The sequence below is a fragment of the Amblyomma mixtum genome, chromosome 4, assembly GCF_055824585.1.
Source record: "Amblyomma mixtum isolate Tamu chromosome 4, ASM5582458v1, whole genome shotgun sequence".
In the NCBI taxonomy this organism is placed as follows: Eukaryota; Metazoa; Arthropoda; class Arachnida; order Ixodida; family Ixodidae; genus Amblyomma; species Amblyomma mixtum.
This window is the reverse complement of record NC_143015.1, coordinates 101,912,587-101,925,420: the sequence shown is the minus strand read 5'-3', so window position 1 is coordinate 101,925,420 and position 12,834 is coordinate 101,912,587.

Genomic DNA, 12,834 nt, shown 5'->3' with positions numbered 1-12,834 from the left:
GCTGGCATTAATGAAAGCCCTGGCAAACTCTCCTGCCTTTCTGGCTAAATCTTCCTGCAATGTTTTGTTTGTTTGTTTTTCTTTTCCTTGTGAACTCTTTTGCATCGAAAATATTGTTTCTTAAATCTACTATGATGACAGTTGCATAACGATTTGTTACGTATTTAACACTTTCATTTCTAGTCGAGGTACTGACATTATTTTTGTTGTGGTTAAGCACGAATTCTGTGACGCTCGTCTCATGTGTATTCACCGCATTATTATCATTTTGTTGGTGCTGATCACGGCGTTTGGGTAAACTTTGTTTCTTGGGACAATTTTTCACACTCTTGAACTCTATTATTATGGGCGCCTGTATTATCTCGCGTGCCATTTGTATTTATTCTAATATTGTTGTTGTGTTATTCCTAAGCGGTGTTTCCTGTAATGAAATTTGCCTTTTTGGTACACTTTCTAACACTCTGGCGCTGCCTTTAGCATAATTTGTGGGCTTTTACGCATTTCCCCACATATCCTCTGCTAAAGAATGCTACAAAAGTGACACAATTTTGTGTATATTCTGTGTATTCATGTCGCCTCTGCGTGTGTGTGTTTTTGTTCCTTTCGGCCATCGCAGTGCCATTTTCTGCTTTATTTATACTTTTTTCCCACTCCTGTAAAGAAGGAGCCTATCCATGTGGTTCTCACGAGCGACCCTCATGTGGTTTTGCTTTCTTCGGCCATCGCAGTGCCATTTTTTGTCTTTACTTATTCTTTTTTTTACTCCTGTAAAGAAGGAGCTTTCCATATGGTCTTCATATGCAACCTCATCTGGTTTTGGGGGTCCGCGTGCCACCCGTGGAGACACTTAGCTCAACCGCAACCTGTGCGTTCTCGTGCTTTCTTCTGGAGTCGCGCGGGGCCACACAGAGGTGGCTAGAGGCGATACTTACGCACACAATTGGCAGGCACTTGCCTTCTTTTGTTAACCACCCCTACGCTCTTTTTTTTCCCCCTTAACTAGTCGCGTGCCCGCCCAGGCCCACCACCCTCTTTCACCTCTTTCACGGCGGCGCCTTTGCTGGCGCAACTTTTCGTGTCTCGGCTGTCTTCCTCTTTCCCCTTTGATTTTTTCTCATTTTTCTTTTTCAAGCCCTGTGTGTGCCATGTTCACTGCTATAAGAAGACCCTTCCATGCACTGTATGATCATTCTTGAAAAAGACCAGTCCCTGGTCGAAATGTTGAATAAATCTGTTAAGTTTTTCAATGTTACTTCCCCAACTTATATATATATATATATATATATATATATATATATATATCTCCGATCAAGGTTCAAGTGCTCTCACGCACTTGAGCTTAACCTTCATAAAGTGCTCTCACGCAGCGGCCTGTGAAGCTGATCTGTTCGCGCCGCTGTGGATTCGACACCCATTCGTGGATATTGATGTGATTTCTTTTTTCACTTACCGTTGCGTCGATCTTGCTAGGCAACCGCACATGATCCAAAGATCACAATATTCTTGGTCGGCGTTGCCGAGCGTGTGAGTGCTTTCACAACAAACGCGCCGTGAAACATCCCCAAATATCTGGCCACGCATTGCACAAAAAAAAATTGCAATGTCTTGCAGCAAGGCTTTGTAATATTAGGCGGAACGCAGCAGTATCGCTTCTAAACTTCTGTGAAGCTTCAAACTCGATCCCTGTGAAGAGGGCCCCCGCTGTTCCCAAGCTGCGCTCGTATATAGGGCTTGTTAGTAGTAATAGCGTAAGTGCGACAGCGATCTTTGGTCTTTGGTCTCCGGGATCCTACCCTGCACCAAGAAATTAAGGAGGCGTGAGAGGAGTCGAGGCTTAAACGATCAAGAACGCTGGCCTTTCCTGAATATCGCGATTTTGATAAGCCGCGTTTAACTCACCTTTCTGGTTAATATTGATTTCTGTGCTTGTAGTTTAGCAAATAGTTTTATTGCTTCTGACTGGTCGTCTGTTTTGTTCATTCCATATTCGTGTTTGTATATGCATGATGGTGGCATGTTGTCTTCACTATTTGTCACATTATTTTCGTCATTGCTTTTTTCTCTCTATGTCTTTTTATATGTTGATGTGCCTGCTTCCTTTTTGTTTGTTGGTTTCGTTCGTTTCAGGCTTTTATTTTGTTTTTCGCGTACCTGCCTGCCTGCTTTTGTGCTTCCTGTGCACTTTGTGTAGTTGTATGATCATTGGTCTGGTTTGGACTGTTTCTACACAAGCATGCTTGTTTTTTTCTCTTCGGTCTTCTGAACCCTTACTTGTTGGTTTTATTCGTTTCCTTTTCACTATTTTATGGACCTTTTTACTTCATGCTTATGACAGAATACAAATAATATCGCTGGTGAACGAAGTGAAGAGAAAATAGGAGGGAATTTCTTCTGCGACAGCATATACAATGTGGAATAAGAGCAGCCAGGGGAATTAAAGTGACATATAAAACGGTTGCATTTTAACCGATGAAGATAGCACCAAACAATGCCATAATGGTAATATTGACCAGTCTCAGTAAAGTATTCAAATGGGACAAGTGACCACGTAGGGCGAACAAAAAAAACAATTCCCCGAGTGTCTGATATATATTTACGCCATCAATTTTTTAGTTCAATTTACTTCTGATTTTCAACGCTTAGTTCACATTTCACGCACGCCTGCGATTAAAATCTGCATCAGCATAGGGCACTGATTTGGTCCAAAATAAGGTACTTTTCTGATGGACGGTGGATCACATTAATAGACGTGCACAGTTGGGGAGACAATGGTGAAAAATGCATGTAAACCTAAGAAGGTGTTTCACCTAAGATTTCACGTTATTTCTAAAAAAAGGCTTTTTGGTCTGAAGACCACTATTTTCTTCTAGTATTGTCAGCGACGTCACCGAACATAAGAATACAGCTAAGACGTACTAACGAGCAGGCCCTTTACCTAATATTGAATAGGTAACATTTTAGCTTGAGAAAAAACAGCGCAGGAACAGGGACACAAGAAAAGAAGACGACGGGAAATTTTAGCTATTACTGTTAAACTCATTAATTTTTGAGAGGCGTGTAGATCACCGTATTTAATATCCATATCAGTATTTATAATGTAGAAAATACGTTTACCTTTGGCGCTGTAGTCCAACAAATTTTAGCAGCATCGCACAAAAATACCTGTGCTTTCGAGAAGCTTCCAGTCAAAGGAACCTCTCCGGTGCACGTAACTCGTGGAAATAGCCAAAATTTGCTGGGCCACAGCACTGAGTGTAACAGAGCTTTTGAAGTTCTAAAAATTGATATTGATACTACTTACGGTGGGTTACACACATCTTAGTAATTAAGGAACCTAAGAGTAATAGTTAGAAAGTTAACTATGTAATATCAGTTAAGGGTCATGCTAGTTAGCACTTCTTAGCTGTATTTTGATGTACTATGCACTTCTGTCAATGCTATGCCGAGAAAAGCGCTCTGCTAACTCAGAAAGCTTATTTTTAAAAATTGTGTAGCCTTAGGCGAAACAACCTGTATATTGTCGGTAGCATGTAAACATAATAAGCAATGCTGTCACGCTAAGGTCTCATTTTCAGTGGCCTTTATACAAATCAGACATTCCGCAATAAACCTTCTCTAGTATTTTGCGCCTAAGAGCCAATTTGTCCACGGCGTCCCCCATAACCTGAATCGCTCTAGGACGTTAAACCGTTTAAAAATAGCGGTTTACATCGAAAAGGTCCTTATTAGAGGCGATGTTTTTAGACTATTGCACGAGACATTGTGGGATCACTCGTAATTAATAGTTTATATTTTATACATTTCATTTTATCTACATATATATTTTTTCCTTGCAGTGCGAGCTTCTGGGAACCCCTAAAAATACGCGACAGCCTACATAACTTTGTACGCCAGCCATTATTAGGATCGCTCAATACTTCTGTCTTTAACGGATTCGCTATCATCAATACAATAATTAGGGACACCAGAGCAGACCATCAGGCCGGCCTGACCTACAACGCAAGTATCTGGCTCGTATTTTTTCCACGCAGCGACGATAAACGTTGCCGATTTTCAAGGCAACCTTTTTTTTGTTGCGCTATCACTATATGCCTCGCTGGCGTAAAAGCAGTCTTCTCTGCGGTTGAAGCCGTTCGCTTGCCAGCTGCCAGGGTAGGTATGTGGACTCCGCTAGCACTAGATGGGCCACTAGAGAAAACGGCGTCGTGTTTGCCGTGATTGGCAGGTCGCTTGTGGAGAGATGTTTATCCTGCTTCACATTTAGAGGAAATGGAAGAGCAAATAAGAAACGCAAAGGGGAGAGCGGGAAATCTCACTAGCGAAAAAGCCGTTATGTGTGTCCTGGTGGAATTGTAAAACGTGCTTCGAGGCAGCCATGTCAAAAAAAAAAAATACCGAAGACACTTTGGAAATTCTAAAGTGTTCTTGGCGAAAGCCTTGCGGTCAACCTACTACTGCTTCCCCGAACCGCTTAGCGCAGAATCACTGGGCCGCTTCGGAGTCACGCGTCTCACTCACTCGACTGCAACGAGATGTCTGGCGAAGGAACGGCGGTGCTGCTGCCATCGACGACGCGCGCGGGCTCGTTCTACCGCTGTGTGACGTCACGGCTGCTATGCACAGCTGCGCCCCCACCGGCGCGCCGGTTGCTAAGGAGGGGATGAGGTTGCGCCGCTGTGCGGAGGAGAGGCCACAGTTGGCACGATTCCAGCGCACGGACAGACACCGCGAGCATGAGCCATTAAAAAGCCTCAAAAGAAACCGGTGCACGCAAGCTCCAGCAATGTAGAACGGAGGTTAGCGCGCCTGCTGCAGCCTAGTGGAAAGGAGTCAAACCGGTTTCGCGGCACTTGCACCCAAGTGGAAAGGCAGAAACTGCGTCGCGCCACCTGCCGTTTACATCGTCTGTGAAACTGCCATGAGTAAGGCCCGCACGTATTTCGCATGCGCACCTACGTCGCAGTCAGTTTTAAAAAGTAAATCGGTGGTTATTTGACGTTCAGATTTGTGTTCCCCGGCTTCCATGGCTCCTTAAAACGCGTACACTGTACGTGAATGTAAACATAGGAAGGGGCCTGTGTACTGTATATAATATGCGTAACTTAGAGCACTGGAATTAGGCGTGAAAAATAACTTGTATGACAATTCTACCAGTGCTTTGATTATCACAACGCCAACCAGGAGTTTCATATGAAAGAAATATCATCATAAAAGCATTCGGGTAAAAAAACCACTGCCTACGCACGATGCTCGCATCAGGTTAGCTGATGGTCGATCCAAATTTTTATTTTCATTCTTTACAAGTTTGTACCTTTTTGTCCGTAATACGGCTGGAAACAGCGTTGATATTATCAGTTGGAAAAGGATGGTTACCGAACACGAACTAGAATTATAAGCCTAGAAACAACTCCATATTCCGGAATGTTTCCTTTGCTTTCACTGAGTGAATCCGCGCGGTAAAATGGACCAAAATAATTTTATAAACAAGCTTCGTTACGTGCGATTTCAGCAAGGCATTTACAACAAGAATCGCTAAAAAAATAAATGCGACCGAGACTTCAGTGAATGGGAGGACCGCAATGGCTTCCCTAAAGCACGCAACATTAAATCCCATCAACACCATTATTAAGATGATCAATTATTAGAGTATAATTCGTTATATGTAGCTTTCATAGCTTGAAAGAATGACTCAGTTCAAAGATGAGCGGTTATTTGCGCACTGAGTGAGGAGGTTGTGAAGAGTGAAGAGGCATATGTAAAGTTTAGAGCGGCTGCAGCGCAACTATAGGCTTTGATGGGGAAAGTTATAAACTCCCTGTGAGGAAAGGTGCGAAGCGGGAAAACATGATTTCACTTTTATCGACCCCATGCTGACAAGAATGTCTAGATCTTCATGTTAATATGAATAAATATATAATCGCCAATAGTCCCGGGAAACCTGAATAGCTTACTGTAGTCAGACGCTTTGGAAGTTGTCCGAGACTGCATCTACTTAGGGCGTGTAGTAACCACTAAATCCAGCCACTGGAGAAATATAACAAGAAAAAGAATGGATTGGAGTGCACTGATAGCGCTCTCCGGTCATGAATAGCAGCTTACCAGTATCTTCCAAGAAGAAAGTATACAACAGCTGTATCTTGCCAGCACTTCGGCTAAATGGCGCAAACCTTGACGTAACGACGAGGCTTCAAATGCAGTTAAAGACAGCGCGGCCGAGCTGCGCAATAAATGATAGGTGCGAGGTTCATAGACAGGAAGAGAGAAGACTCCAGGTCGAAAACGCAACGTAAGATTTCTGCTGTCGCTACAGATTTTCCGCAAAGTTTTTGACTGAAATTTGTAGCAAGAACAAAAATTTTTATAGAAACAGCAGAATTTTGTGTACTTACTGCAGAAATGTACTATGGAACTACAGTCGACAGAAAAGTGTCACAGAAAAGGAATTACTGGGCTACAAAAGATACAGCAAAACAAAAACAAAATTTATCGTTGTGACCAAACAGCAAAATATTCTGTCTCATTTCTGACCCGGTTCTTTCGTTTTTTCGACTGGGATGGATCAGGAAACAAACATGACTTAATGATATCCTAATAAGGGAGTAACTACTCATTGGCGTCTATCCGACCACCGCAATGCGGCTTCAAAAGCAAGCTATACTGCTTCTACAGAAACTTTGTAGCTAAATAAAAATTCGTCCTAGTTGGTGTTTCGATGTCGGGCGCACCGCTTCACTGGAGCACTCGCTCCATGTTCAACAATTTCGGACAAAAATTTCGAAAATTGAAAAGTTGTAGGATACTTCTGCGGTAACATTCAAGGCAATGGTCCATTCTTCTGACATTGCGCAAATATGTTTTTTAAAGTGTTTTCTCGATGGTATTGGACAGTTAACACAACGATAGAAAACCAACGAGGAACGTTTTTGACGACAGAAAAAACGCTAATGGAAAAAAATTCAAGACTGCCGTTGGGTCATTTGCGGATGTATTGATTGCTGTAGTGGAACCTTTCATGATGTGAAAAAAAAATTGTGCTCAATAAAAGGTTTCCCGATCAAAAGTGCTTTTGTCCAGAATTGTTGGATATGCTACCATGAGCTATGCGGGACGTCCAGCAACTACAGGGTGTCTGTAGAAGCTCTATATAGCTTTCCTTTCAAGCCGTATGGGTGCGCTTGGGTGTATGCCAGTGAATAAGTACTCCTTTTTTAGAAATCTACTCCACCTTGGAAGGTTGCCATGTACGTTTGACCATTAATGATATCGTAGTTGAAATCAATAAGAGGAAATGACCATGAGGGGAGCATGTACTGCGAAGACAAGGTAACGGATAACAGGCAAGATAAAAAGATAAGGCAAGCGTTGCACGGAGCGGCAGAAAGTTGGGTGGGTGGGTGAGATTGGGATGTTACGGCGATAATGTGGACGGAGCAAGCGCAGGAGAGGGGAATTGGAGGGATATGGGGCAGACCTTTGTCTTGCAGTGGGCTTTTCTTGGTTGTTGATGATGATGATGATGGAGAAAAGTTCTTGCAAATGCGAGTAGAAGCAGGGTGACGCTGAAACTGGCGTGAAAATGCGCACACGCTCCTTGCATTTCACTTTTTCATGTTCTTCGTCTCTTTCAGTGGACCATATTTCGTGGCAAACAAAATCCCATCGTACCACCAGATTGGCGGTTCCTACACACAGCTGCCGTCTGGCCCGTAGGCCCTCGAGGTATACCAGAGTTACACGTCAAGAACTTCATTGGGTGAGATGTTGCAACCTGTCTGTTTCGTCCTTTGCGGTGTCAGTGCACGTTAAGAGCTCCTCGTGGAGATCTTACGCGAGTTCCGTTCTCGCGTAGATTTTTATCTCTTTCAGATGAATAAAACTTAGACAATGCTTAACCTACCCTCAAGAGTACCATGCGATAGTATCATAGCTTCGTACCGTGCAAGTACTGTTCTTTCAAAGATTCATAGATCGCATCGAGTCCTTATACCACAACTGGCGCAGTGGGGAAGCTGTTTAGCGATACGCCGCTGCACGGTAGGTGGATGCTCCAAACAAAGCCAGCAGTGGGGCTTGATAGACCGAGGCCCATAACCCGTCGCCCACCTGCCCACCGTGACAGGTGCGTCACCTGCCTTTTTGTGACAAGGAACGGATGAACGCCGGCTTTTCATGCGAACGGGGCCTGTGAACCTATCGCATTGGTAAATAATGCAGAAGAGGTTGCCTGGGAAAAAATCCCTTGCATGTGCAACTTGGATAGGCCAATGCAACCCAATAAAAGGAGCAGCTCTGTCGTCCAAACTGGCGAAGAAAAAATTAAAAAAGTTAGCAATAAGAAACCGCTTCTAAGGAGCAGTAAAAAGCCTCAGCAGTCACAAATCACAAAAAGAATTGAAAATGATCCTTAGCTTATGTTTATTTAGTTTAGAAGCTCATGCTCAATACATAGCAATTTGTTTTTAGCCCGGGCCAGAAGTGGGATGGACCCGAATTAATCAGCAGCATTCCACTATTGCGTTCTTCTTAACCCACGTGCACCGGAAAGACGCTGAAACTGACATAAGTCATGTGATTAGGCTTCAACGGGTTATCGAACCAGACCATGGGAACAAATCGTTCGAGCTTACTTGTTTTTGACCGTAAACCGTCTTAACCAAACAGCATAATATGCCACTTCTGCAGCAGTGATTGGATCCGCTCTGAACCAATGGAAAATTCTTGCAGCTACAAAAGACTTGTTGTGGCTATTTGACTTCACTGTCGTCCAGAAGACGTTGCTCACTCCACTGCTAGGTTTTAGGGCGATATAAAGTCGCATTCCCTGAGAGCAGCTTGAGTTTAAGGACACATGTGAGCTGGCGCATTCTGGACATCAACATACCTGCCAGGAATTTCCATGAAGATTCTCGTTGAATGCCTCACGTAATACGGTAAATATTAAGAATTTGCCTCCAAAGTATAATGCTCTAAATGCCCGCCCTAAATATTACAAAGTTGGGGACCAAGTGCCATGCTTACTTTTCATGTACTCCTCCATTGGTCTCCGGATCATGGTGGTAGGCAGGTTTCGCAGCCGTCATTAATTCCAGAATAAAATTCTGCTGTATGTGTCCTAAGTATGAGTAAACTAAATTTTCATACCTGTTAGCGGAATGTTTTTAATTTAGCAATAAAAAGTCGAGGCACTTACCAGGAACTGCCGTTAGGCCTCAACAAATCCTAATGAACGATTCTGATAACCACACCAACCTCAATATGTGATTAGTGTACCATTGCACTAGCTGTACCAGTGATTTTTTCCCAATGTCGTTAGCGGCTCATTTCATCCAAAAGTGCTTCCTTGGGTCGCCCTGAATAGAAAAACTTTCCATTGATTGCTCACCCTATTAAGCCAGTTGGCCCAAACCTGTGCTTCATATTAGGAAGGCGTGTCATCACCCTACCAGCCATCATGATTTCATCGATTTCTTCAGGCTGCCTTCTTTCCTTTGCTCACATTTATTCACGAAACAAAGCTCGAAGTATTTCATTTTTTTTATAGCGACATCGTACTGCGTTTGCCACCCTCGACTTTGGGTTCACACTTCAGATTGAAATCCCAGTGCAACGTTGCGCCGGAAAAGACATGGCAAACTCACACTGGCTGAACATACATAGGTGGAAAACGTATTGAGTGCCCTTCCTACCAGCTACCATGCTTCTATACGGCATGTTTCGTGCTTGTGATCAGACTGCGGCGCAGGTCAAGAGCATGCAACAGTCAGACAAGAAGAAGACACATACTGCATGGCCCTTACGTTTCGTCTTTTTTGTAACAACCTGCGACAACAAGCTGGTAGTGTTTGGCTCTTGACAGCGATGTCATGATTACTTTTCTACGCCATTAATAGTGCAGCCTTACTTTAATGGCTTTTGTACTCGATTATGGGACTACTCATTGGTTGGCCATCGTCCGCAGAGTTGCCGACATCGTGGGACTGAGCACGAGTAACACGACGGACGAACCCAACCGCGTCCAGCAGACCCTTTATGCCCCCGGATTATACTGGACTTCCCCACCAAACCCGATTCGGCCGCCCAACGACAACATGCGAGGAATGGTGAGTTCCCACGCTGGCGTTATGAATAAGAAGCGTAGCAAAGCAGACATTTGGGCTAGTTGGTGTGAATTCATGGTGGAAAAAACAGCGCAAACTAAGACAGAAAACACAGAAAAGAGGGGAGACACTACAAGCGCTGACTCGCAACTAAGGTTTATTAGAAAGAACAGAACACAATATATACAAAAATCACCCACGACTGCGTACGTCATAACAAATTACGTGCAAGCGTGCAAGATAATCTAAACAGAAGCATCGCGCGTGTGCACCCGGTTATTTAAGTACCTAAATTCCAATTCTGACAAGGCCACTGAAGGATCACTCACGCACCGTTTGCCGGTTTTTTGGATAAAGAACGCTTCCATCAGCTCCCGGGTCACCTTATCTTGGTGGAAAAAAAGCACGTCAGTTTTCGGGAAAAGGGGTGTGCATTTGCAAACCCGGCAGTGTGCGGGAAGGTTGTCTCGCGAGTCACTGCCGAGTAGGTTGCGGTGCTCAAAGAGCCTTACATTTACACAGCGCCCCGTTTGCCGATGTACTCCTTACCGCAAGACAGTGGCAACCGATATACAACACCCTTTTTGCAAGGAATGAAAGGCGCCACATGTTTTGTTGTACAGGCCTTGTGCCCGCGTACCGCCCGCGTACCGTCAAGCCACTCTTCGGTTATGAGTCAGGGCACTCAAAACTAATCAAGGACGGTATCGCTGTTGCGTGCCTTAAAGCCGCCACATCTAGGTCGTGCCACCACCGTGTTGCGGAAAATGTGTCGGAGCAAGTGGTACGATTGAAAAGCAGTGGTTTTACCGACCACGTCATCTCCAGGGCAGTATGAAAAGTTCTGAGGTGGGTTAAGACAGGAGCCAACGGAAGAGGCCGTGTTGACAGTGAGCGCCGTAGGCCAGCCGTCATTCCGTACGCTCACAGGCTTTCCCATGGGTTAAAGAGCGTGGCAAAGAGGTACGATGTTAGGGTGGTGTTCTCGGCTCCTAAGAAGCTCGCTGCAATTTGCCCACAAGTGGACAAAAAACTGGCGGCTGGTGTCCACAAGAATCGCAAGGCCTGTACAACAAAACATGTGGCGCCTTTCATTCCTTGCAAAAAGGGTGTTGTATATCGATTGCCACTGTCTTGCGGTAAGGAGTACATCGGGCAAACGGGGCGCTGTGTAAATGTAAGGCTCTTTGAGCACCGCAACCTATTCGGCAGTGACTCGTGAGACAACCTTCCCGCACACTGCCGGGTTTGCAAATGCACACCCCTTTTCCCGAAAACTGACGTGCTTTTTTTCCACCAAGATAAGGTGACCCGGGAGCTGATGGAAGCGTTCTTTATCCGAAAAACCGGCAAACGGTGCGTGAGTGATCCTTCAGTGGCCTTGTCAGAATTGGAATTTAGGTACTTAAATAACCGGGTGCACACGCGCGATGCTTCTGTTTAGATTATCTTGCACGCTTGCACGTAATTTGTTATGACGTACCCAGTCGTGGGTGATTTTTGTATATATTGTGTTCTGTTCTTTCTAATAAACCTTAGTTGCGAGTCAGCGCTTGTAGTGTCTCCCCTCTTTTCTGTGTTTTCTCTGTTACTTTGCGCTGTTTTTTCCACCATTAATAAGAAGCGGTTGTGGCAAATCCGAAAAAAATTGGCTGTGGCTTAGCTAAGGTTAAGCCTGGATATCTCGAACCTAAAAGCTGCGGCAAGGCGGAGGAGGAGCCAACCAAACCGAAACCAAACTGAATACGGTGCAGTCTTAGAAGGTTGCTTTAGAGGCATGTACTGTGGCGTGCATTCCTCTCGGGTGTACCAAGATATGAGAGACAGGCATTTGCTTTCCTTAAAAGCAATTTATACGGCGCGGTTCGGGTATCCACCGAGATATGAGAGAGGCAGGAGTCGTTTCCTTTCCTTAAAACCAATTCTCTTTACATTTTCCTTTCCTTACGGCGCCGTTGGGGTGTCCACCGAGATTTGAGGGGTTCCTCATGCACAGCTTGGTGTGACGTCACTCCTTTCGGGTGTACTCCAAGATATGGGAGACAAGCATTTCTTTTACTTAAGACAAATTTTCATTTCATTTCATTTTCCTTAAGGCCCTTACGGTGCGGTTCAAGGTATTGATGTGCTCGGGGATCGGGACCAGGGTCTTCACCGCATTAGGTGGTGGTGGTGGTGGTGAAAACATTTATTTCAGAAGGAACAGGAGGTGTTTGGATCAGACAGTAAGGGCAGCCAGACTACGGAGGGAAGCCTTCGGGAGGAATAGCAAACTTGAAAGTTTATTTTACATTAAGTACAGTAGCAAATAGACCAAAGTCAGAAAATGGGGGAGGATGATCTGGCACACCGCAGATTGCTGCTTAAATGCAGTTAACATTCCCCAGGCACCCAGCTAGGGAATCTGATCTCTGGTTGAGCGTCCAATTGGCCGCTAGCGTCTTCTTAGGCTCCGCCCTCCCCACGTGGCCGCGCACACCGCACAGACACACATACATGCGGGCAAGGAGGAACTTGGCGTCTCTCAGTCGCGTACTGTTTCACCAGGCCCAAAGGTCGTTGCTGCTGTGTGATAATCCTGATCGATGGGGACGCGTACGCTGACCGCTCACACCGGTGACCTCTTCAGGGACAAAGCCGTGTCGCCCCTCCGCTGTGTCGGCTCCTCAGGGCGCACGCGGGCACTGAGTTGGCGGCGCCGTCGCCCCGCCGTCGTCGCCACTGGGTCTCGTCCGTC